Source organism: Mobula hypostoma, chromosome X1, assembly GCF_963921235.1.
Source record: "Mobula hypostoma chromosome X1, sMobHyp1.1, whole genome shotgun sequence".
NCBI lineage: Eukaryota > Metazoa > Chordata > Chondrichthyes > Myliobatiformes > Myliobatidae > Mobula > Mobula hypostoma.
The window spans coordinates 20,791,814-20,818,812 of record NC_086128.1 but is presented as its reverse complement, the minus strand read 5'-3'; the positions used below and the strand labels follow the sequence as shown (position 1 = coordinate 20,818,812).

Here is a 26,999-nt window from a genome sequence, read left to right as displayed (position 1 = left end):
GCTGGCCATAGGAGGGGACATCTCCCAGGCTCCACCCAGCTAACCTGAGTCATCTGCCACTTGTTTCCAACTCATCACCTGCAGCCTGTTTAAGCCCAGCTCTCACCCACAGTCCTTGTTCACCCATCGAACCAGCCATCCTCAACCAGTTGCTCAAAGCCTAAACTACCTTGTGCCTATGAGGTTCTTTATCTGTTTTCTCTCATTTTCTGGCCCCTCATGGCTTGTTATTTTGCAATACACACAAAATGCTGGAGCAACTCAGCAGGTCAGGCAGCATCGATGGAAATGAATAAACAGTCAATGTTTCGAGCTGAGACCCTTTGCAGCTGATTATTAAAGTTATAACTCACTGATAAATCATCTCCGCTGCTCTGCTTTTGGGTCAAGCCTCCTGTACATTTCCTGTCAGCAAGGATAAAAGAATAACAACAATATTGGCAAACAACGATGTAGGGTGACAATGAAAAATATTTCAAACAGTGTGCAACAGAGCCTACAAAAATAACTGCAAAATAAAAGTATGAACTACGTACAAATTAAATATAACTATAGGAAAATCATGACTGAGAATCCAATACGGATAAGGAAATTCTGAAGGTAAGGACTACAACATACTTGAAGTACAAAAGTGTGACAACGAAAATAAGATTATTAGATGTCAAAAAAGGAACAATAAACTTAAATTATTTACTAACATAAATCAATGTAGTGAAAAAAATCTAAGGGCACGTAAATGGAATAGTCCAGATTCTTTAAAAAAAGAGCCAATAATGAGATATCTGCATCTGAAATAAATAAATAGAGAGCTATTACATGATCACTTGGTTGCGTGGATTGTAGATGTGCACTTGGAAAGAATGAAGGTAAAATGTAACAAAGGCACTTTTGCACATATTAAACCATCTGTTAGAAGAAGGGGTGGTATCAAATAACTGGTAAATGAGTAGCGCTATACAGTACTCTGCACAAGTCTTAAGACATCCCAGCTATTTATAAGTGTCTCGAACTTTTACTCAGTAATAATTTTATGTATTGCAATGTACTGCTGCTGCAAAACAAAACAAATAAATTTCATGACATGTGAGTGATTCTGACATGGGTCTCTATTGTGAACTGAGAGTGGGAAGGGGGCAGGAAGAGGGGAATCATGGTTGGGAAAAGGGGGAGAAAGCGGGGAGCACCAGAGAGGCAATCTGTAATGATCAATAAACCAATTGTTTTCAATCAAGTGACCTTGCTTGGTGCCTCAAGGTTGGGTGTGTCTGCACCCATGCCAACCCCCGCTCCTGGCACCCCTCTGTTCCACACCCCTTCCGAGCCACTCCACCCTTGCCATTCCCAACATCCTTTGCTCCCGCCCGATTTACAAATTCGCTCTCTGCTCCACGTTAACAAATACAGTACTGTGCAAACGTCTTAGGCATCCTAGCTTATGTATATGCGCCTGAGACTTACGAACAGTACTGTATTTAAGAAGGAAACAGAACATGTCTAGGAACTATGGACCAGTCAACTTCTTTTAAGTGATAACAAAGAGTATGGAATCTGCATTAAAGTAGAAATCCACTGAGAAACCAAAAATATATTGATATATTATATACATGGATTTTGAAATACAAAGTCTTGCTTGTCTAACCTCACTGAATTCTTTAAAGAGGTAGTACAAAAGTAAGGCAATAAATGTAATATATATAATTTTCAAAAGATCTTCAGTGGGGTGCCGCATATTAATCAATGAATAAAATCAGAACGTACAGAGTCTGGAGACGTTGCAGAATGCATGGCTAGCTGACCACAAGAGAGAAAGCAGAGTTAATGGGTAGCTATTCAGAATGGTAGTAGGTGGAAACTGGGATCCCATAAGGATCAATGCTGACACTACTACCTTTTACCATTTATATTAACAATTTATTCTTTAGAATAAAAATTAAAATTATCATATTTGTAGAAAATGCTACATTGAAAGAAATAGCTACCACTGAGAAGAAAGCATATTTAATAATTACAAGACATTAGGACTGATTTTGTGATCAGCATTGAGCATTGTCAGCTTACATAAACTGCTAAAGAATTCCAAACGTACCTTAGACACACATCCCAGCAGGAGGAAGCAGGATTCTTCATAGTGAAGCTCTGTGCATCAAAATAACCTTTCACATCATACAAGGCAGGATGTGGGACAGCCAAAACAAATCTTGCCCTCAAAGTAAATAGAACTGTCAAACTGTGAAAAACCACTCTACTTTCTGAGACATTCAATAATATCAAAGACAGTTAAAATTGAAAGCAAAAAAAATTAAATTAAAAACAGTTAATGATAAAATGTTAATGAAATTAAATTTAATTAGTAATTTTTAAAAGTTTGAGTTTTTTAAAACTTACCTATAAATCTTTTACGTTACCAAACTTCCCACAGTTGCTCTCTTCCATTCAAACAAAGAAGAGAGGCCCTTTGCACTTTCTCGGAACTGATAGAGAGTTTTATGAGAAGTGCAAACATTCAACTGTGGGGCATTTAACTTTGGACTTCGTAAAAAGTTCAATATTAGAGTGCAACATGTTGACCAGCAGCAAATGTTTGCAGAATTCTTAGAATTTCTATATTTATTTGAGCAACAATGGATATCAAAACTTTGCGTTCAGTTCCACAGGGTAATGATGAAGAAAACAAACATCTTCACGATCATTATCCTGCAAAGTTCAAGCTAATAACAAACGTACAAAATGGGCAAAAAAATAGCAGAGTAATTTCAATGTTAAAACATGCAAGGTAATTCATTTTTGTAAAGTGAATAAGGATATCACATATCATTTGTAAAATAAGAATCTAATTGGGGGCTGAGAAGGGAGGACAAATACACAATTCACAGTAAGTTACAAAGTAGATCAATCTGGCCATAACAATCATGAATCAAGCACTGCAGTTTATTTTCAGAGGGATAAAACTAAAATGCAGAGAAATTGTGGTAAACATGTATCTGCCCTTGGTTAGACCACACACTTGAAGCACATTTTTAACTAGTTCAACGCATTTTCAGTATATTGAAAGTCTAATGCCACCTAAAGGTCTAGTACTAATTTTTTTAGACATGCAGCACGGTAACCGGCCCTTCGAGCTCAACCAGCCTGTGGTGCCCAATTATACCCATGTAACCAAATAACCAACTAATTTGTATGTCTTTGGAATTTGGGGGGAAACCCATGCAGTCAAGGGACAGCATGCAACTTCCTTACAGGCAACAGTCGATATCTAATTCCATTCCAGGTACTGCATGTTCATAACACATATATTTCCACCCAATATCCAACACTTCATATTTTAGTGCACTAAAATGATTTTCCCATCTGCCTTTCCAGTTGGTCATCCAAGCTTTTCTGCAATTTAGTGCACTGTATGTCCTGACAGCCCTTCCTTTGATAATCTTGGATGCAAAGTTTGCTATTTGATTTCTGCATTCCTATACATCAGAAACAATGAATGGAAGTACTGATTCCCATAGGATACAATTCCTCACCTTCTTCAATCTTTCATAGATGTTTTCATTGATTTCTGTTTACTTATTAACCATGTTAACATTTGTTAACATTGTTGACCTTACTTTCTGTTCCATCTTGTTTATATCCTTTAGTTCATTGAAGTCTATCATATTTAACTTTTTGAAATATTGTCTTAAAGTTGCATGAGTAAGAATAGAATTGTTTAAGTAGGAGGATAGATCTCAGCAGAGTATGAATTGCAATACATGTCGCTGTGCTTGCACAGATCTGACTGAGATATACAAAAGTCTGAAATGGTTCGAAAGGGTATTTGCTAGGAGACCGTTGTCTCTCACTGGCAAGTCAAGAACTAGGGAGCAGTCTCAGCTTAAGGGGTCAGCACTTAGGACTGAGATTTGGAAAACTGGTTTGAAACAGAGGACTGTGAATCAGTGGGATTCTCTAAACCAGAGGGCTGACGATATCAAATGCTTATTATAGACAATAATATTATTGTAGATACTTCTTATAGAGTATAAGTATATTCAAGCTTCAAGTCTGTAGTTTTTTGGGCATTAAGGAAATCTATGGATATGAGATCAGGTAGGAAAGTGGACCGATGGTACAAGATAAGACATAATCTTATTGAATGGTAGAGCAGATCCAGGAGACCAAAGCGGTCTACTCTTGATCCCAATTCATAATTTGCACAGAATGTCATACTGGACAGTATTACATTTTGGGGGAAGGTAACAGTAACAGTAACAAAACTCTGAGTTTTTACAATCATGATTCATTATGCCAGTTACTCTGCATTTCCTAATTATCCCGTATAAATACATTCAACGGACAAAAATACTGGAAACATAACACTGGTTGGTCAGAATTTGAAAGAAAAAAGAGATTAATATTTCTGAGTGGCAATTTTACTTCTGCAGTATCTTCATAGCAGCCCTGAGTAACATATTAAAACTTATATACGCAGTGTCAATGTCACAGATAAGTTCTCTATAAAAGTATAATTCCACACCCCATTTAAGAGTCCTTTAAGTTTCAGTAAGACCTATGAGAAAATGTATTATCAAAATATGTATATATTACCTTATACTACCTTGAGATTCATTTTCTTTGGGCATTTACAGGAAAAAATGAAATACAACAGGATTTTCTAAACAATTATACATTAACAAAAACTGACAACCAATGTGCTAATAAAATTATACTGAGAATATTAGTTGTAAAGAGTCCTTGAAAGTGAGTCTGTAGACCATAGAATCAGTTCAGCATGGATTTGGAGATCCACAATTGAAATTTGGCTATATTTTATCCTCCTAAACAGGCAATTCCTTATTTAGGTTGAAAGTTTAATATGAATGATTTTAAATTATCCTTAAAAATATGGTAAAAAGGCTAGGTTATAATAGTAAATGAATATACACCCTCAACTCTTCTGAAGCTCCCCAGTTTGATCACCAGTACATGTTGAGTTCAAAGTTCAAAGTAGATGTATTATCAAAGTACATATATGTCACCAAATACAACGCTGCAATTCATTTTCATGTGGGAATACTCAATAAATCCAATAACAATAATAGAATCCAGCGTATAGCAGGGAGATTGAAAATCTGGCTGAGTATTACCTCAACAGCAAACTCTCACTCAATGTCAGCAAGTTAGTTGATGAAGCAGCAGAGTCAGTATCTCTGGGGCATATCAAGAGTATGTTTACCAGACTTACAATTCAAAATTTCATTTTCATGCTGGGAAGTGCATGTATGAGCATAACAGGTGAGAAGAGGATCAGGGTCTGCTGGGATCTTTCTGTAGGCTGTTGATATTTATTGCTTAGGTTCATACCCAAAAAATACTCTTAGGCTGAAGGTCAGTGGGCACAGATGAAACCATAGCCAGCAAAAAAAAACCTACATTTACATGGTGCCCTGGTGACTAAAATTGGCACACTTAATCAAAGCCTCAATTTTCAAATTCTCCTGTTTTCAAATCTGTCAGTGATTTTGCCCCTTCCAATTGCAGTATTTTCTCCAACCCCACAACCTTAACTCAACTAGTGTTATCTGCACTAATATAGTTATGTCTTCTTGATCATGCCTGAATTTATAGCTAGGTGTAGGTGTCTTCAGCTGTTATTTTCCATTAGTTTTTCCCTATAGCCTATCCTTCTCATGTTCCCATCAACTCCCTCCAGATTCTACCACTCACCTACACACAAGTGGCAATTTAGTGGCTAGCTAACCCATCAACCCACATGTCTTTCGGAGGAAGTTGGAACAACCAGGGAAAACCCAAACAGTCATGGGGAGAACATGTAAACTCCATAAGAACAGTACTAAAGGTCAGGATTGAACCCAGGTCACTGGAGCTGTGAGGGAGCAGCTTTACTAGCTGGGAAGGTCCTTAGGATGTTTTGATATGTATAAAAGTTACATCACCAGCAGTTTAGTTGCTTTTGCTGTCCTTCACAGGCTGAGATCATCCTAAAGCACTGGAGGTCAATTTAAGTAGTCAAAATAATCCTTGGGTACAGGAGAGGAAAAAAATTGAGGATGGGTGAGCGTATTTTCAATCATGAGTTTAGCAATATTCAAATGTCCTAACACTAATTACTGCAGAACTCCCTTTCAAAACTCTCAACTTTAAGAGGCTCCTTAACACCTCTCTCTTTGACTAAGTATTTGAGCACCTGTCCTAATTCCTCTAATTCACTGTGTCAGATTTTGTTTGATAAACCTCAAATGAGGAACCCAGAGGTGGTTGAGATGCTATATAAATACAAGTTGTATTTGTTAGCGCTGAGGTATGTAATGTAGACCAACTGTGAAAAGCACAAAAAATGTATATACATGCGATTCAAAAAAGAAAATCATATCTCTAAATAATTTATAAGTAGTACCATCTGTGTACAACTTGCCACGTTTGGATTGAGACCAGTCATTTTATGTGTGTATTTTTGTACATATTTTTAAAAGCGGGTATTGAAAAAGTGTCAGCTTCAGTGTAGTAAATCTCACTGTAGTTTATAAAGTAGGGTAGCCAGCCGTATGATTTTAACCAAATTGTCTTTTTCAAAGCTAAGAGTATCGGAAATTTAAAAAGAAATCCGCAAGAGCAACCCGAAACATCGAAGTCTACATCAAATTTCGATTTTTCCATAATGCGTAAATATTACTCTCGTTATATTTAAGACGTGTTCTAATCATATTGGCAAAGGAAGACACATCTGTAATTGTCTTCTTTTGTAATGCTATCCTACTCTTGAGTTTAATGTTATGCTCGGCCAAACGTGCTAACTCCAGAACATCGACGCTTGTTGTTTGCAGCATACTCTTTAGGAACAGCAACAGCATATTTATAAACAGTTTGTGACTGGTTTTTAGGGTGGGCGTAGATTTTGTTACAAGGGGCAGGGGGTGGGGCTGCCTGTACGCCGCTTTTCTTGGAAGCTCTGTTTTGCCCTTGCTGGGTCATCTGTCACTACAGTTTTGAGGGACTGACGTCGAGTTGGTAACCTGGTGTGGGAGAATTCGCCCGACTCTCGCAAACATTCGTCTCGTTAAACTGGAACTACAGCTCCCAGCGTGCAGCGTAGCAACAGCATCTAACCGTTTGTAAACTGAAACCTACGCCAAAAGAGCAAGAAATTACATTTAAGGATGGAAAGATGTACTATATGACGCAAATATAGAGTATCAATAAGCTTTTCACTATCGAACATCACCGATTTGACCAAGTGTTTACTTTTTCTGACTGCTCCCTCCTCGTGACGCACAAACACTCCCCTTTCCATGAGATCACGTGGGCAACTGGTTTGGTTCTTTTGAATGACATAACGAAAGACCAATAAAAAGTGCCAATTCCTTAATTCGTATTTCTATTGGACACACTGCGTTAGAATTCGCTAATAAAAAAGGTGAAGGGTGGGTTCTGTCTTACGGATTCTGAAGTACAGTGAAGTGGCGGAAAAAGAGATCGAAGGAAAGGAGTTAGAGAGACTAAATCTTGGCACAGAGAGCAAGGGGCAATCGGACTTCAGATACTGGTGCAGACAGTGAGACAGTCGGGGGTAAATAGTTATTCCGAACCACAGCCGCTCCCTCCTTGACAGCGTGAACTAAGTAAGTGTTCTCGGTCCGAGTGAACGGTGACAGCGGCTATCACTCGTGCTGAGAGTCTGACACTGCAACACACGCGCCAGGAGACGAAGAACAAGGTCATGTGTACGGGGCCTGTCCACGGCAACAACTGAGGTAAGTACCTAGGTCCATCGTGGTAGGGTTAGGGTTGGGGATGGCTCAGAGGAAGGGTAGGAACAGGGAAATAAAGGCTGCGAAAGGGAGCTCTCAGCAGAAGGAGTATAGAAGGAAGCTGCATGTTTGGGGAGCGTTGCAAGGTTAAACGAGAAAGATCGGAACCATGGTGGTAATGTAGGAAGAGTATTTTTCACCTGTAGTTATAATTTTCATCTGATGACTGCGTACTTTAGATTGTCTAGGTTTGAAAGTAATTGCCTCTTACAGATTCTTCATTGCGCAGCTGAATGATTACATTTTTAAAAAATAATCTGCCTCCTATCCAAGTGTTAACAGGTGAACACCTAGCCTTGTCATTTCTAGTGTTATAGTAGCTTGCGCTGAAGTATTTTGTACTTGGGCCACGTAATCTTTCATCTAATCTCTCCTTTGGGGAGCGTTTCAAGAAGATGACTGGGCAGTTTTTCTTGTAATCTTCAATTGTACCCACATTGGACTGAATCTAGTGCAGTTAATAATAGTTAGGTCTTTGAACATAAGTTTAGTGTAATATAATACAGTAATTTCATTTTGAGTAATAATTGAAAGTATATAAAATGTTTATTCCTCTCCATAGATGCTGCCTGACCTGCTGTGTTCCTCCAGCATTTGTGTGTTTTGCTTAGGGTACTGGTGAGGCTGCATCTGGAGTACTGTGAGCAGTTCTAGACTCCTACCTTGAGGAAAGACATACTTGCTTTGGAGGTGGTGCAGACGAGGTTCACCAGGTTGATCCTGAAGATGAGGGGGTTAGCCTATGAGGAGGGATTGAGCTGCCTGGGACTTCACTCACTGGAATTCAGAAGAATGAGATGGGATCTTGTAGAAACATCTATTCCGTTCATAATTTTATACGAGAAGGATGTAGGAAAGTTGCTTCCACTGATAGGTGAATCTAGAACTAGGGGATGTAGTCTCACGATTTAAGGGAATAGATTTAGGACGGAGATGAGGAGACACCGCTTTTGAATCTCTGGAATTCTCTGCCCAGAGAAGCAGTAAAGGCTGCCTTAAAGCTATATATTTAAGACACAGGTAGATGACCCAGATGGCCGACTTCTGCTCCTATTTCTGAGATGTCATCCCCACATTTACCCTATCACCTTGTCAAGCCCCCATAAGGATCTTGTCTCAATGAGATTAACTTTCATTTTTCTAGATGTTTAATATTTCCTCATAAGGCAAACTATCTTCCTCCGTCCTCTATCTGCTCATTCCATGTATTGCTCTGAGGAACCTTGTTTGCATTTTTTTTTATTGTAGGTACACTTTGCTTCATTAGGGGGACCAGATCCCCATACAATATTCCAGATTCACTTTCATGAGGGCTGTGTTATTTTTAGTAAGATATATCTACTCTTGTTCATTGCATGAGGTTTTAAGTACTTGCTATTGACCCTCTGAATTATTTGATGTACTTGCACATTGACCTTGTGAGCACCCAGTTTCCTCTGAGCACCATCCTTCAATATGCCCCAATTTAAATAATAATCTGCTGATCTATTTCTACAAAGTGGATGATGTCACATTTTCCACATTGTGTTCCAGCTACTATCTCCTGACCCATTCATTTAGCTATCCATTCTCTCTCTGAAGCCTCTTCTTCATAATCCACAATGTCACCCATCAATTACTACTTTATATGGAATATTAATAGCCTTTAGGAATAGAGGAATATTTGAAAATTTAACTTCCAGTGATTAAAGCCAGATTTCTATTGCTTTAGGTGTCAAACCAGTTCCATATTTGCATATTTTATGGATAGGTCTTTCTTTCTTTTCAAATCTTTTTATTGCATTATAATCAGTTAAGTGAACATATCAATCATAACAATACCAAGAGAACAGGATTACAATAATAGCAATCATATATACAAACGTAAGTTTCAAATATCATATCCAGACAGGTCCTCCTGATCCCTTGATAATTGAAACTGAAAAAAAGTTGAAAAGATTTGTTCAAGAAAAAAAACAAAAAAAAAACAAAAAGCCCCTAAACTAAACAAAAAACAAAACAGGGAAAAAAAACCTGGGCTGCCATAATTTGTCAATTATAATTATGCTGTCCTTGACTCCGTTCCTCCTTCCATAAACAATTAAATATTAGGAAAAGGGATTCAAAAAGAAAATCAATTTAAGTCATATGTATGGAAATATTGAATAAAGGACTCCAAGTTTCCTCGAATTTAATCGAGGAATTAACCGTGCTACTCCTGATTTTTTTTCTCTAGGCTTAAACAAGCTATAGGTTGAGATAGGTCTTTCTAATGTATAAATTCTGAAGTATGGTCTTTGTTAAAACTTCAAGTTTTGCTGAATGAAGAGCTAATCTAATGCATGTGAGTCATTCCCTTGAATTGCTTTTTTTAATCGTATTTGTTGTCTGTTTTTCACAGGAACTGTAATTCGCGCAAATTTGTGTGAATTGGTTATAACTTGTTTTTCAGATTATAGTGTCATTGGGTGAGAGAGAGTCGCTGTTATTTGCCTCCATTATTTTTTGTTTCTGCTGAAAGTCCTTCTAAAATCAAAGTGACAAATGTGATGAATGCTGTCATTGTTCTACATTGTTTGTATCTGGTGCTTTTATTGAACAATGTATTTATGCTGAGACGGGTGGGAAAAGTGTGATGCAAAGTTTATGTAAGGGTGTTTGAATAAAAAGCAGAAATAAATTGATATGGGGATATGGCATAACCAGTGAATAATTAAAATAATTGAGGCAATGGAAGCAATGGCATGATTATTGTAAACACAAAGGCATTTGGACATTTGCTTTTAAGATCTGTTTCTTGACTGAAGATGTCTTCATGATTTTTGTGTGATGTATGAAAATTTCATACCCACTTTAATTAAGAAATAATCCAAAATTCAACTGCAATTCTATATAATTAAGAAAAGGGGAGGGTAAATAGCTTTTCACAATGTCAGGACATTTCCAAATGTTTTGCCACTAATGGTGTACACTTTGAGCATAGTCACTGTTATAGCAGCAACTTGTATATAGCAAGTCCCATGAAAAACAATCAGAAAATAACTATACGATCAACCTCAGTCACTCAGTTTGAAGGGAAATGTATTGGCCAGTCACAAGAACTCCAGTATTCTTCAAATGCACCATGGAATCTTTTCATGCGCCAACTTTGTCAGCTGAGTCCTCGGTTTAACATCTCGTCCATAAACTGCAGGATTCTACCAGTGCTGCAATGAAACATGAGCTTAGATTACACGGGCATCTGATCTGACTATTCATATCCCTAAGCCTTTTCCATATTCAATAAGATCGTGTGATCTGTGTCCTCATTATTTACCTGCTTATCCTTCCTTTACATCTCTAAATATCCTTGCTTTAGAACTTTTAATTGACCCCAGACTCTGCTTTGAGGGAAAGTGTTTCAAACTTGCCTTCATTTGAAGAAGTACTTCCTGTTGTTGCCTCTAAGTGACCTAGTTTTTAAATTTAAGATTTCTCCTTTTCTAAACTTCCCCTATCAGGGCAAATGGTTTCTCTCTACCTTAACCATTTCTTTATTTTAGAAACCCCATTTAGGTCACCATCTTAATGGAATATGTGCAATCGGTTGTAGTTTAATCCTTTGTGCTATGCTATCTTTCTGGTGAATCCATACAGCAGCATTTCCTGAATTGTAGATCTCCAGATTTAACAGTAGTTAATCCAGATAGGTTTGAAACAGAGCTTTATGTAATAGCATAATTATCTGCCCTCCATCTGTTCTAGCCCTCTTAAGGTAAAGATCAGCATTTCATGAACCTCTTTTGTTGCCTTTTTTTGTTTTGCTTATCCACTAAATGAACTTGCATTTGTTCTTTGTTTTAAGACCTTGTGTCTCTGCTCTGCTCTCCTCCAGTTCCTAGCTTCTCACCATATAGATCATACAGATTTGCCTTTTTTGAGGGGTCCAAAAGGTAGATGAACATTGAGCTACTTGTATCACTATTTTACTGTGAAAGAGGTGATTGTTTCAGAAGTCTGATAGTAGTGGGGAAGAACATTCATGAGTCTGGATGTCCAGACTTTCATTGTTCCTATCCTCTCCTGGAAAGTAGAAAGAGAAATAGGAATGGCCAGGATGGCAGACATCTTTGACAGTGGTCTTCCTGAAACAATGTAGAGTGAAGATGTAAGCAAGTGATGAGCCTGTGACATCTGGGCAGTGTTTATCCTTCTATGGGGTCTGCTAATCTAGCACAGCAGTTGCTATACTGGGCTGAGATGCAACCTATCAGGATGGTTTCTATGGTGCATCTGTAGAAGTTTGAGAGAATTCTTGTGAGCATGCTGAATCTACACAGATGCCCAAGTCATGCTGGCTTTTTCTTAAATTCCTTTGAAATGATATCTTTAAGAAAAAAAAGTTTATTTGCCCTTGCATTCTTTTATGTGACTTCATGAAATTTTGCTTGGTAATACACGCATGAAGTACCTTGGGACACCTTCTTGGAACTTGCTCTTGTCCTTTGTCAGTCACTTTACTATTTTCAATGTTGTCCTTTCACTGCTCCTTGTATTTCTCCCAGGCTCTGCTATCCATTGAGTTTGTTTCTTTTATGGATGAAAATAAGGAACTCTGTAGTCCCTGGATGTGCTATGGAGTTCCTTATTTTAATCCATAAAAGAAACACAGCTGGAGTACTGCATATAGTTTAAGACTTTTTTTTGTAAAGAAAAGAACATTGGCCCAAAGTGTCTTAGAGACACTTCAGCAAAGGTTAATTAGATTTATATACAAGATTGGGGGGGGGGTTGTCCTTTGAGGAAAAGTTGCATAGATTGCGTTGATACTCTGCAGTTTAAAATAATGTAAAGCGATCTCATTGTAATGTAGAATAAAACTCTTGATAATCTGCTATTGACTATTCAGAAATCCCAAAGGTTCAGCTCCTTCCCACTCACCCAGGGCCCAGTTCATGTGCTTCCTTTAAGCTTGTTTAATTCAAAGGGAGAAAACATTGTAATACTCCTAACATTTTTTTTAAAGTAAATTAAAATGATTTTTAATGATTTCAAGAATCCTGGCTCCCATTTTATTTTCACTATGGATGTCCAGTCCCGATACACTTCCACTCCCATCAGGAAGGCCTCAAAGCTCTCAGTTTCTTTCTGGACATCAGACCCAACTAGTTCCCTCCACCATCACTCTCCTCTATCTAGTGGAACTTGTCTTCACTCTTAATAATTTCTCCTTTGGCTCCTCCCACTTCCTTCGAATACAAGGTGTATCCATAGGTACTCAACGTGGGTCCCAGCTATACCTGCCTGTTTGTTGGCTACATGGAACAGTCTATGTTCCAAGCCTACACTGGTATCGCACCCCAACCTTTCCTATGCTACATCGACAACTGCGTTGGTGCTGCTTACTGCACCTGTGCCAAGCTCATCGACTTCATCTACTTTGCCTTCAACTTCCACCCGGCCCTCAAATTCGCCTTGTCGGTTTCTGACTCCTCTCTCCCCTTTTTCGATCTCACCCTTTCTTTCTCTGGAAACAGTGTATCTACTGATGTCTATTATAAACCCATGGACTCTCCAACCTGATGGCATGAACATTGACTTCTCTAACTTCCGCTAATGCCCCACCTCCCCCTCGTACCCCATCTGTTATTTATTTATGTACACTCATTCTCTCGCTCTCTCTCTCTCTCTCTCTCTTTTCCCCCCTCCCCGACTATACCCCTTGCCCATCCTCTGGGCTTTTCCCTCCCTCCCCCTTTTCTTTCTCCCTCGGCCTCCTGTCCCATGATCCTCTCATATCCCTTTTGCCAATCAACTGTCCAGCTCTTGGCTCCATCCCTCCCCCTCCTGTCTTCTCCTATCATTTTGGATCTCCTCCTCCCCCTCACACTTTCAAATCTCTTACTAGCTCTTCTTTCAGTTAGTCCTGACGAAGGGTCTCGGCCCGAAACGTCGGCTCTACCTCTTCCTAGAGATGCTGCCTGGCCTGCTGCGTTCACCAGCAACTTTGATGTGTGTTGCTTCAAGTTCCAGCATCTGCAGAATTCCTCATGTTTACGACTTTCTCAGCTACCTGAATAATACCTCTTCCCACCCTGTTACCTGTGAAAACACCATCCCCTTCTCTCAATTCCTCTGTTTCCACCGTATCTGCTCTCAGGATTTCAAGTCCCCTGGCTTTTCATTTCAGAACAAAGGAAATGTCCTCCTTTATCAAAGAAAGGAGCTTCTCTTCCTCCACCATCAATGCTGTCCTCAGCATCTCTTCCATTTCACGCACGTCTGTTCTCACCCCATCCTCCTGCCACCCTACCAGGGATAGGGTTCCTCTTGTCCTCACCACCACCCCGCCAGTCTCTGCATCCAGCACATAATTCTCCGGAACTCCTGCCACCTCCAACAGGATCCCAGCACCAAGCACATCTTTCCCTCTTTTCCCCCCCCCCACCTTTCTGCTTTCCACAGGGATCACCTTCTTTGCTGAGCACCTACACTCCATCCGCCAGAAGAAGTGGGACCTCCCAGTGACCACCCATTTTTTAATTCCACTTCCCATTCCCATTCCGATATGTCAGTCCACGGCCTCCTCTACTGTCGCAATGAGGTCACACTCAGGTTGGAGGAACAGCACCTTGTATTCCATCTGGGTAGCCTCCACCCTGATGGCATTAACATTGACTTCTTGAGTTTCCAGTCAAGCCCCCCACCTCCTTCACCATTTCCCCATCCCTTTTTCCCACTCTCACCTTATCTCCTTGCCTGCCCATTGCCTCCCTCTGGTGCTCCTTCCCCCTTTTCTTTCTTCCATGACCTTCTGTCCTCTCCTATTAGATTTCCCCCTTCTCCAGCCCTGTATCTCACCAATCAACTTCCCATCTCTCTCCTTCACCCCTCCTCCCTCCAGTTTCACTTGTTAACTTGTGTTTCTCTCTCTCCTCTCTCCACCTTTTAATTCTACTCCTCATTTTTTTTTTCCCTCCAGTCCTGCTAAAGAGTCTCTGCCTGAAACATTGACTGTACTTTTTTCCATAGATGTTGCCTGGTCTGCTGAGTTCCTCCAGCATTTTTGTGTGTGTTGCTTGGATTTCCAGCATCTGCAGATTTTCTCTTGTTTGGAATTAAAATGGTGTTGGGATATTGCTAGAAATAATATTAGATAACAAACAAATTGCTACGTTAGCACCATTAGAGTCTCAAATATGCTGGGACATTGAAGTTTTGCTGTCATACTCTGAGGGAGTTTGAGTGTAGATATTGAGGATTTTACCCTGGTAAGGGAATTTGGAACTCAGATTTGATTCTGAGTTTTTTGGCATCAGCTACCTCCAGGTAGTTATAAACACAAGTCATTAAGTATTTTCAAGATTTGTGGATATTGAGAATAACGGATTATACAGATAGGGAGGGGGAGAAAATGTTTGGCTGAAAAGTATGCCAGCCGTGATCTTATTGAATGGCAGAGCAGGCTGATACTAGTGTTTTTTTTTTAAAGTTGATTATAGTTCTTTAATTAGACAAGTTGAATTCTTGTCTTGTAGGAATGTACCAGTTTTGTGTTGCACCAACACCTTGTACAGTGACTTTTTAAAGTTTATTGGGTTTGATTTCTACCATAACCCTCCCACGTATAAAGCCTTTTTTTCTCCCAACCTATATATTGCTGACCATGATGACCACTATCTCTCTTGTCCTTTCCTGCTACTCCTGCTCACGTCTCCTCCCTAACCCCCTCTCATCCAAATCTGTTTCTTTCAATTAGTACCTTATGACTAGACATGTGCTTCTCATTCGCTTATTTCTTCTCCTAGTGCAGAGGTTCCCAACCTGGGGTCCATGGACCCCTTGCTTAATGGTATTGGTCCATGGCATAAAAAAGGTTGAGAACTGCTGTCCTAGTGTTTAAGGCTGTCCTTGTCTGTGCTCCCCCCCCCCCTTTTCTAATCTGTTATAACTGTTGAAGGCAAGTATTGTGAATTGGTTTATTATTGTCACATGTACTGGGGTACAGGGAAAGGTTTCTTTCTTATCATTCATTACAAGGTAGATGAGGTCAAGAGTCCATCTCATCGTACTACAGGACTGTTTGATAGTCTTATAACAGTGGGGTAGGAGCTGTCCTTGAACCTTGTGCTACATCCTTTCAGACTTTTGTATCTTCTGCCTGATGGGAGAAGGGGGGAAAGAGAATGTCTGTCTGGGGTGGATGGGTTTATTGGTCTTTCTTGCTGCCTTACTGAAGTGGCAAAAAGTATAGTCAAAAGTCCATGGAGGGAGCTAGTTTCTGTTTTGTTGAGTGGTGTCCACAACTCTCTGCAGTTACTTGCAGTCAGAAGCAGAGCAGGTCCCATACCACACTATGATGCTCCCTGGTAAGGGTTGATGGGGATTTCTTGGCTTCCTGAGGAAGTAGAGGCATTAATGAACTTCCTTGGCTGTGGCATCAACATGGTTGGATCAGGACAAGCTATTTATGATATTCATTCCCAGCCTTGTAAATGGGAACATGTGCACTACTCCATTCCCCCCTCCCTTCCTGAAGGCAATGATTTTCTCATTTGTTTTGCTAACATTGAACGACAGGTTGTCATGACACTATGTCACTAACCTCTCTATCTCCTTATACCCTGACTCATCAGTATTGGAGATATGACCCACATAAATGGGACTAAAAATACAATTAGTACCTTATGACTAGATATTGCTTTCCTTTGTCTAAAAGTATGTCCACATTTTCCCAGTGTATACTACTCCTAATCACCTCTCCTCCCTAACCCCCTCTCATCCAAATCTGTTTCCTTCAATAATCTTAGTTTAGCTCAGAGAGACCCATCCAAGCAGGGAGCTTCTTCACTATCTCATAACTGTCCTCATGGACCAAAATCACTCCTTTCCATCATATTCTTTCAGCTTGCTGCTCTGTAGGAGAACATGACCCTCTCTTTCTGCAGGTTCAAAAGGGAGAGTGTTGCCAGTGAGTCAAGACCTACCATCTAAAGGAGCCACCAGCAGTATCTTTGGAGAGATAGCAATCCTCCTGATGCAAAATGCTAGTGGTAACAATATAGCTGCTAAGTGAAACATATGTGGGACTGCCACTTTGTAATGGGTTATGTGTGGATTTAATTTAGTTCTTTACTGTCTCAAGGTATAGCAGCAATTTTGCTGTAGAGACAAGCATAATTGTTTTGTTCCAGATCCATCATTCTGGGGCTACGTTATACATTTCCACAAGGCCTGGTTGTTTTAATTTTCAAAATAGACTGTTGTAGGGGAACACACATCAAAGTTGCTTGAATTTCCAGCATCTGCAGAATTCCTATTGTTTGCTGTTGTAGGGGACCTACTTAGGCTGCATCCTACATGAATGCATTTTTATTAGAATTCTATAAACATAAGGACTGGCATAAGTGGACGTGACATTTGCAACAGAAAACAAAGGCAAGTTGATGGTCTGCATTGGTGGCCTGCTAAGCACTTCAAATATTATTGATACCATCTGGATCTTCAGGAAAAATAAATGGGCAGTACTCAACAGGGAAATTCACAGCAGCTTGGGCTCAGATACTTTCTCAGTGGGTTGAGAGCATGGAAATCTGAATAACCAATGGTTCTGCTCCATTATGTTTTAATGTATTGGTGGGGGCCACAAGGAGCCAGAGAAGGAGAGATTCTCCCCAGGAACAGGAAGAACAAAGTTGTTACATGTCTGGAGCTGTCCAGGAAATCCAGTACGAAGAGTAATGTGGACTCTTCTGGATCTGGAGCTGGAAGTATATTAATGATCTAACTTGGTCTGGAAAAGTGAGTACAGTTGCATGTTCACCTGTATCTTGTGTATTTCACAACACCATCCCTGACTTGTCAAAACATTTCCATCATGTTAATTCTCATATTAATTTACCTTACAAGTGCGCCCAGATGATTTTTTCAGTATACTGACTCTCAAGCTCCTCTAGTTGTCATTCACTTCATATTGCCCGATTTATGTGCAATTGTTATATATCCTTTTTTTAAAAAAAAAGAAACAGCTATCCTAACTAAATGGACTAGCAACACACAAAATGCTGGAGGAACTCACCCAGTCAGGTAGCATGAATGGAGGGGAATAAACAGTTGACGTTTTGGGCTGAGACCCTTCAGAAGGGTCTCTGTCAGAAAACATTTTGAATGTTGCTTTGATTCCCAGCATCTGCAGAATCTTTTGTGTAAAATAGACTGTATCTGTTGGATGAACAAATGTAGTTGGTGACTTAAAGATGTATTCTTTCCCTGTTGTAGAAGAGAGCTTGGAGCACAGGAGAATATTGGATGTGATCCTTCTCCTTCCTAACAGCAAATAGAGAAGCTGAGATGGTAGCATTGTCTTATTTCAGCAGCAACAAAATCATGATAAATTGTAACATACTTCTCCTTGTCAGCTCTAATCATGTTGTACCAGACCTTTCACATATACACCAGCACTCCATGGATTTTTCAGGCAATGTTCCTCAAGGTGCACTGTCATATGAGTAGTTCAGATACACCCACTTTGGTGGGTTTGGGGTGGGTTGTTGGGTTTTTTCCTATTCTTATTTCATGGAAGAGAAAGAATAATGGCCAGTGGGATAATTGGGAGTGGCCAGCTTGTTTTGGAAGGGGAAGAGCTTTCATTCAATGTGTGATAATGGACAGGACATCCAAATAGTCTCTACTAGTGCAGAGATTGGAAAAGCATGCCTCAAATAAGAACACTAGAACTGTTGGTTTTCAGAGAATTGTAGTAATGTGTTTTTGCATGGATGGATTGGCTATGGTACAAGAAAGGCAGCATTCACTTGAGCCCATGCCTTGAGAATGTGTGCAAAATCTGAATGATAAATTTCCTACTACAAACAGGATGGCAGGCATCTAACTTAGACTTGAAGCACTCTGCTGATCTATAACAAAGTGCTTTACAGTGAAGTGGTAGCAGTGGCATGCGGCTTGGTAACAAAATGTATGTTGTCAAGTGGTACATGGAATTGGCTCTACCCAGTATTTCCACTTTGCCCATGCCAGTGCCCCCCTCCTTCCCCAAATCAGAAGATGACATGCCACCACATCAGTGACAGTCTGCTCGTGCACAAGTGAAAGTGAAGCAGTTTGAGGCCCTCAAGAGCACCTCAGCAGTCAAAGCATGGATCTGGGCTGCCTACCTGTACCATTGCTGAACCAACAGAGATTCCCTTTATTTGAGAGTTAGGAAAAGGCAGCATATAGCTCTGTAGTTGATATGAGTGTATGAGGAAAGTTGGTGGGGGGGGGAAGGGCAGTAAACTTTACCATTTCACACCAATTCGTTTTGTCAAGTAATAAGGCATTGTCCTCATTAGCTACTTCACCTCTGAACTATAGAGGATTTGGGCTCAGCATCTTATTCTCCCTGCCTGTGTCCAAGAAGTGCTGCTCAATAAAGTCAAACAGAACACCTGTCTCAGAATCAGTTATGAACATGCAAATTAGAGCAGGAATAGTCATCTTGGCTCTTCAGCCTTGCTCCAGTATACAATATAATAAAAACATGGCTGATCTGATTTTAATCTAAACTCCACATTCTTGTCTACCCATAATAATCTTTTCATTCCTTTGTTTATCAAAAATCTATTTACCTCTGCCTTGAAAATATTTAAAGACGGACTTAGGGGGGAGGACTTCTGGGTCATCAAGGGAATGGTGGCGTAAGGAAAAGGTCTCTCGACAAAAAAGAAGGTAAACTGCCCCAAAATCGAATTTAGACAAATACTTAATATTCCATAACTATATTAATAAAAGGGGCAAGGATGATGTCTAAGAACAAGAATAAAAAGTCCACTCCGAAGGCTGATAAACACAAAGGGACGCAGCAAGGCGAAGGGCCTAGCTCCCCCACGGCAAGCCAGGACGGAGATAATGAGGGGGAATCGGTGACTTTGTCTTTGATTCTCGGAGAGATTCGCGAGTTCCGACAAGATAACAGCAAACAGCTGGAAGATATTAAAGGAGAAATAGTAAAAACTAACTCGCGGATAGATGAAGCCGAAGCGAGGATTGTTGGAATTGAAGAGAAGCTACAAAACGCCGAGGAAATGATAGCAGAAATGCTGAAGCTACAAGACCAACTCCAGTGGAAACTAATAGATCAAGAAGGCCGCTCGAGAAGGGAAAATGTGAGGATCTACGGAGTTCCCGAAGGAACTGAAGGTAAACCCGGATTGATGATTCCCTTCGTGGAGAAGCTGCTTAGAGAGAACCTTGATATACCGGCCGCAAAAGACCTACAGATAGAAAGGGCTCACCGCGCGTTGGCACCACAGCCTCCGGCAGGCGCCCAGCCCAGATCGATTCTGATCAGATTTCTCAGTTACAGAACGAAGGAAGAGGTGCTTAAAAGAGCATGGCAAAAGAAAGGTTTCATGTGGAACAACTGCAAAATCAGTTTAGACCACGACTATGCACCGGGGATTCTTGCCAGACGGAAGGAATATACGGAAACACGGAGAGTCCTGAAAGAAAACAACATCAGATTCCAGACCCTGTATCCAGCTCGGCTGAGAGTCTTTTACGACGAAGGGACAAAAACTTACGCTACGGTGGAGGAGGCAACGTCGGACCTGGCGGACCGGGGACTACCTATTAAAGTTATCACCCAACCGGAGTCGCTACTGGAGAGGATTCGGCAGAAGTCGTGGCAGTTAGTGGGGCGAGGACGCTCCACTCGAACCAGAGTCTCAAACTACAAGGAAAAGCTGCAAATATTCAGACGCGAATGTACAGAGAATACAGATTAATTAAGAGAAATGACTGAAAAGAGTAAATCGGACTTAAAAGTAAAATGAAAACTGGTAACTGAAAATAATCTAGGCGGAATAACTTGAATGATAGCAATATGGTCGAGACATAAATAGGAGAAAATTCTCTATGATTATTCAAACTGCTGAGGGCCCTCTAACACAGGGTGAAGATAGAGGTTATCCCTCTGAACTGAGGCGGGTCAGTGCTCAGGCCTCACTGTGGGAAGTCGGGGAAAATTTTCAAATGTTATACGTTCAGAAATGTCTAGGGAGTGGTTATATGTCTTGGTTTACTGTTGAGAAGGGATTGCTTACTGTTTGGTTAGAAAAGGAGAGTGCTTTTTTTCTACTAGAGAAAAATGCAAACTGAATTGGTAAAAATAATTTCCTATAATGTTAATGGAGTTTTGAATCCAATTAAAAGAAATAAGATTATGTCTAAATTGAAAAAAGAGAGGGCACAAATAGCTTTCCTCCAGGAAACACATATGAGCCAATCTGAACATGGAAAATTAAAAAGAATGGGCTTTAAGCATGTATTTTATTCATCATATAAATTGAGTCACAAAAGAGGGGTAGCTACTTTAATATCAAGTACTCTTAATTATGAACATATTTCAGAGACTAGAGACAAAGAAGGACGGTTTGTAAAAATCACAGGAAGAATAGAAGGTACAGAAATAACATTGCTGAATGTTTATGCTCCTCCAGGTAGTGAATGGTCATTTTATAGACACATTTTTGACCTAATGGTCAGTTCTCGAGGGGTAGTAATTTGTGGAGGGGATTTTAATATTAGATTAAATCCTATATTAGATTCTTCAAGAATAGTTACTCAGAATAAACCTCTGACTCGGAAAGTGAATTCATTGATGGAGGAGTTGGGAATTATAGATGTCTGGAGGGAATTACACCCTACTAGTAAAGATTATACATATTACTCTTTCCCTCATTCAGCCTATTCAAGGATAGACTATTTCTTTATCTTTAATACAGATAGACTCAGGATAAAAAACTGTAATATTGCAACAATTGATCTGTCGGATCATAGCCCAGTCTCTATGTCTCTAATCCTGGAAAGGAAAATGAGGAAAACACTATGGAGGCTAAACTCACATATACTTAATAACCCAAAAGTAATGGAGAGATTAAGGGGAGAAATCAAAGAATATCTAGACCTTAATGACACGGGAGAAACATCACCAGTGATTTTATGGGATACATTGAAAGCTGTACTGAGAGGGAAAATTATTTCCATTACTACTCACATGAAAAAAATCAATGCACAAAAATTAGCAGACCTTCAAGGAAAATTAAAACAACTTCAAGCTGTAGATAGCAACAAAAGTAATTCCAATCGAAAACAGGAAATTAGGAAATTGCAAAGTGAAATTGATGATATTTATACGTTGGAAACTCAAAGAAATTTTCTTTACCTGAGACAAAAGAATTATGAAGTAGGAGGTAAATCAGCTAGATTATTAGCATATAAATTACGAAAACAACAAGCAGACAATATGATTCATAAAATAAAGAATCCCAAGACAAAGCTTGTGGAGAGTACAATAGGGAAAATTCAAGAGAGTTTTGAAACGTATTATCGAGAGCTGTACTCCCAACCCCGGGCCCCCAATGAGCCCTATATAGACAGTGTATTGAATTTTTTAGATCTACCTAAACTTACAGATTTACAAAATGAAAGTTTATTAGAACCAGTAACTGTCAAAGAACTGAACGTGGCCATCTCTAGGTTAAAGGCTGGAAAGTCCCCGGGTTCTGATGGGTTTACCTCAGAGTGGTACAAGTCCCTGAAGACACAGTTAGCCCCATTACTACTTAACACCTTTAACTGGATCTTGCAGAGAGGAGAAACTCCACCTTCCTGGAGAGAAGCGATTATTTCTGTTATTCCTAAAGAGGGTAAAGATAAACTAGAATGTGGCAATTATCGGCCAATTAGTGTTCTTAATTTAGATTACAAACTATTTACATCTATATTAGCGCGCAGATTGGAAAAGCTTTTACCTGGCCTAATCCATTTAGACCAGACTGGATTTATTCAACAAAGACAAACACAGGACAACATAAGGAGAACTCTGCACATATTAGAACAGGTTAATAAGAACGAGACAGAGACAATGGTAGTAGGATTGGACGCTGAGAAAGCTTTTGATTCGGTTAGTTGGGCATTCCTATACAGAGTGTTAGGAAGATTCGGCTTTCAAGAAAGGTTTATTAAAGTAATTCAGACTCTGTATGACAGCCCAACAGCCCGAATTAAGATAAATGGGGACCTCTCTGACTCCTTCATTTTAGAGAGAGGCACTAGACAGGGATGCCCAATTTCTCCTCTCCTCTTTGCACTATATATTGAACCACTTGCCCAACTAATAAGACAGAGCGAAATCGTAAAAGGTATCAAGGTGGCAGGGATTGAACAGAAAGTGGCGTTATTCGCAGATGATGTTTTGGTCTGTCTGAGTGAACCAGAAACATCATTTATAGGATTGTTTACACTGTTGGATGACTTTGGGAAAATATCAGGTTATAAAATAAATGTAAAGAAAACGCAGGTTATGTCCCTAAATTATACACCATCCAAAAAATTGCAGGATACATATGATCTTAAGTGGGAAGCTAAATCATTAAAATATTTAGGAATAACCCTGCCGAAGGATCTTTCAACACTGTCACAGGTAAATTATGGGCCATTAATCTCAGAGATAAAAGCAGATATGCATAGATGGAATCTTATCCCCTTTTTAAGTTTAAATTCAAGGATAAATACTATAAAAATGAATATTCTTCCTCGGTTATTATATCTTTTCAGTACTTTACCAGTGGAGGTGGATGATAATCAATTCAGGGAATTGGACAAATGGATTTCCCGCTTCATTTGGCAAGGAAGGAAACCTAGAATTCGATATAGCACCTTACAGTTAGGGAAGGAAAGAGGAGGTATGGTTCTTCCTTGCCTGAGAAATTATTTTTATGCCTCACAGATAACCCCTCTGTTATATTGGTGTAATAGGGAATATAAGGCTAGATGGAAGGAAATAGAATTTGGATTAGTTGACAGTTTTCCTCGACAGGCCTCAATAGCTGACAAAGGATTGATGGCCCAGTTGGAAAAATTTAAAAACAGTTGGATAAATCTTACATTAAAAGTATGGCAGAAGGTGGTTAATTCGTGTGGAATTAATAACATGTTAAAACTCTTTAGATGGTGTGCATATGATACCGAATTCCTTCCCAACAGAGGAGATAAAAGATTTGAGCTATGGATAAAGAAAGGTCTTACAACCTACCTCTCATTTATAGATAAAAGAGTATTACAAAGTTTCCAAATCCTGCAGGACAAACATGGCCTAGAACATAATGACTTTTTTAGGTACCTTCAAATACGAAACTATGTTAACCAGAGTTGTAGATATACAGACCTATCAACAGTAGAATTAGAATTTTTCAAGATTCTGAATTCGGCTTGCAGTTCAATACCTAGTAAATCAGTTTCTCGCCTACATAATGCACTCTCCCATGCTAAAAATGTAAATACACTGTATATTAAAGAGAAGTGGGAGAAAGAAGCGGGGTTGGTACTTTCAGAGGAGGCTTGGGGGAAAATCTGCAGCTTTCAATGGTCCTCGACTAATTCTTTGACTTGGAGAGAACATTGTTGGAAAAACATTATAAGATACTTCAAGACCCCATATCAGGAAAAATATAAAGATAGAAATGTGATGTGTTGGAGAAGGTGCGGCTCCAAGGAGGCAAATCATTTTCATATTTTCTGGGATTGCCCTAAATTAAGTCTATTTTGGGAAGGTATTCATAGAACATTAGTTAAGGTACTTAGGTCCCAGATACCTCTGAACTTTGAGACGCTCTATTTGGGGCATGTATTGTTCCTTGAACAGAAGGAAGATATAAAGTTGCTGCAGGCCCTCTTAGCGGCAAGTAAGAAATCAATCACTAGAAAATGGCTAAATCCAATACCACCTACATTAGAAGATTGGTACGAAATTATCTTGGAAATATTTAAAATGGAAAAGTTGACCTACTCCCTGAGAACTCAAAAAGAAACATTTTATCAAATCTGGAATAAATGGATTGAATATATAACCCCAATGCGAGCAGACTTTAGATGACTCTCCTAATGATTTATATTGCTCTTCTCATCAACACAGTAATATTGCTAACGTAAGCACCCCTAGTCTAAATGTTTGTTGTTTTTTTTTGGAAAATAGAGAATTAACACAAGTAAAGGGAAAGATTTGGGAAAGGGATAAAAAAAATGAAAAAATTAAGTAAATAAGTTCATAGGGATTGGATAATTATGTCTGCGGGCAGGAACAAGCACGAACAAATTGGGATATAAACACCTACAATGGTTGGTATACAGGCTTGCATACAACATTTTGGACCAGTGGAAATGGTCCAGAAGGGTTGTATGGAAACTATTATTACCATTTTTCTTAACAACTAATTTCATTACTTAGCCTAATAGGTTAGATTTACCACAGTACATAATTATCTATTTAAATGTTTATTTTGCTTTTATATCATCTCAATGTGTACTTAAGAATGTATAAATAATTGTAGTTTTATACATATAAAAAAAATGGAAAAGGTTATATGTGTGAAAAAAGTACATGATAATTGTGTACTCCTTATCCAAATAAAAATAAAATTAAAAAAAAAAGAAAATATTTAAAGACTCTGCTTCCAACGCCCTTACAAAGACTTGCGGCACTCTGAGAGGAAAAGAAATTAATTTGTCTTAAATGGCAGACTCTTTACTTTTAAATGGCGACTGCGAGTTTTAGGCTCTTCCACAGGAGGAAACATTCTCTCCACATTCACACTGTTAAAATCCTTAAAGATCTTGCATGCTTCAATCAAGTCCTCTCAATCTTCTAAATTAGTCAATGCAAGCTTGGTCTCTCCAACCATTTTTCACAAGGCAACTTGTCCATACCAGGTATCAACTTTCTCTGAACTGCTTCCAATTCATTATCTCCCTTCCTTAAGGATTCTAATACTGTACATGGTCTTCCAGATGTGGTCTTATCAATGTCTATATAACTGAAGCATAACCTCAGTTTTGAGTGCAATTTGCCTCACAATGAGCATTAACATTCCATTTGCTTTCCTAATTAACTTGCTGTACCTGGATTGCTAGCCTTTTGTGAATTATATACTGTCACCCTGATCTTGCAGAATTCAGAGGACTGGAATCTCTCTCATCATTTCGACAAAGTTCTTCTCTCTTCTCCCCCCCCCCCAATGAACTATGTCACATTGCCCACATTATACTCTCCTTGCTAGGTCTTGACCCACTCACTTAACCTGTGGCTAGCCCTTCTGTAGCTGGTTTACATTCTCTTCACAATTCTTTCCTATTTTCTCCCATGTCATCAGCAGATTTGGCAACCACGCCTTCAGTAATTTCATCCATGTCCTTTATAAAGGTTGAGGGTCCAGTACTGATTCCTGTGGCACAGCATTCATTATGTCTTGCCAACTAGAAAAAGAGCATTTATGTCTTTATTCTATTTACTCTCCTCCAGCCAATCTTCTGTCCATGCCAATGTTACTTCCTACACCATGAGCTTTATATTCTGTAATAATCTCTCTACTTTAATGTTGCATCTGATCAAAATATAGTAAATCCACCAGTTTCATTTATACACAGTATGTGTTATCTCTTCAAAACTCCAGTTAATTGATCAAATACAACTTCCCTATCAAAACTGTTGTTTTTTCATGAGCAGTATTTTCGTGTCCTGCTTATAATATCCTTAATAGTTTCTAATTCTAATATTTTCCCTGAGACAAATGGCCTGTAGTTCTTTCAGTCCTGTCCCTCTTTTAGAATAAAGGAATTTCATTTGCTATTTTCCAATCTAGCCTTACTTGAATTTTGGAAAGCTAAAACTGATACATCAATCATGTCACTAGGGATGAAGTCTGTCAGTGCCCAGAGACTTCTTGGCTATAGCTCCAACAACTTGCTTGGTAGCACTTCCCTAGCAATTGTAAGCTTCCCTGAGTTCCACCCTCCATTCCAATTCCTGACACACTATACAATTATTTGTTATTTATTTACAACTTCTGTCAAGGCTGCAAGTTGCAACTTTCAGTGATCAGGATAATTTTGTATTTTAAATTTAGCTGCTTAATGTAAATGTGCTATAAAACAATAAATATGCTGAGATTTTATTGCACAATGTGCTTGAAATTTCCTCAAGTCCATTTGCATCCAAGACCTAGAGTTGTCTGTTGTACAGATTTAACATTGGAAAATGTTACCGCTACACAAATTGAGATTTAATTTTAAAATTGAGATTTAATTTTAAAAAACCCAAGGAGGGTGGCATAATTTCCAAAGCTGTGGTAAAGAAACTAGCAAGTATATGATCGAGTAATGCTTGGGAAGATGGTGATTTGT

The 26,999-nt window shown here is 39.2% G+C and overlaps 1 protein-coding gene and 1 long non-coding RNA gene across 5 annotated transcripts in view; one reads left to right on the top strand and one right to left on the bottom strand.

Annotated features, from left to right (window-relative positions):
• Window positions 1-273: 273 nt before the first annotated feature.
• On the bottom strand, window positions 274-2,450 carry LOC134340654 (uncharacterized). The gene is made up of 3 exons (XR_010016603.1): window positions 2,386-2,450; window positions 2,087-2,203; window positions 274-405 (listed from the first exon to the last, which is right to left on the bottom strand). It is a non-coding gene; the product is annotated as an uncharacterized LOC134340654 (long non-coding RNA).
• A 4,975-nt stretch (window positions 2,451-7,425) lies between these two features.
• LOC134340554 (vitamin D3 receptor-like) overlaps window positions 7,426-26,999 on the top strand; it is a 209,761-nt gene continuing 190,187 nt past the window's right edge. For all 4 annotated transcript variants that reach the window (XM_063037942.1, XM_063037943.1, XM_063037944.1 and 1 more), the window contains exon 1: window positions 7,426-7,745. The gene's annotated coding sequence lies outside the window, so the exon portion shown is untranslated. The remainder of the gene's footprint in view (window positions 7,746-26,999) is intronic.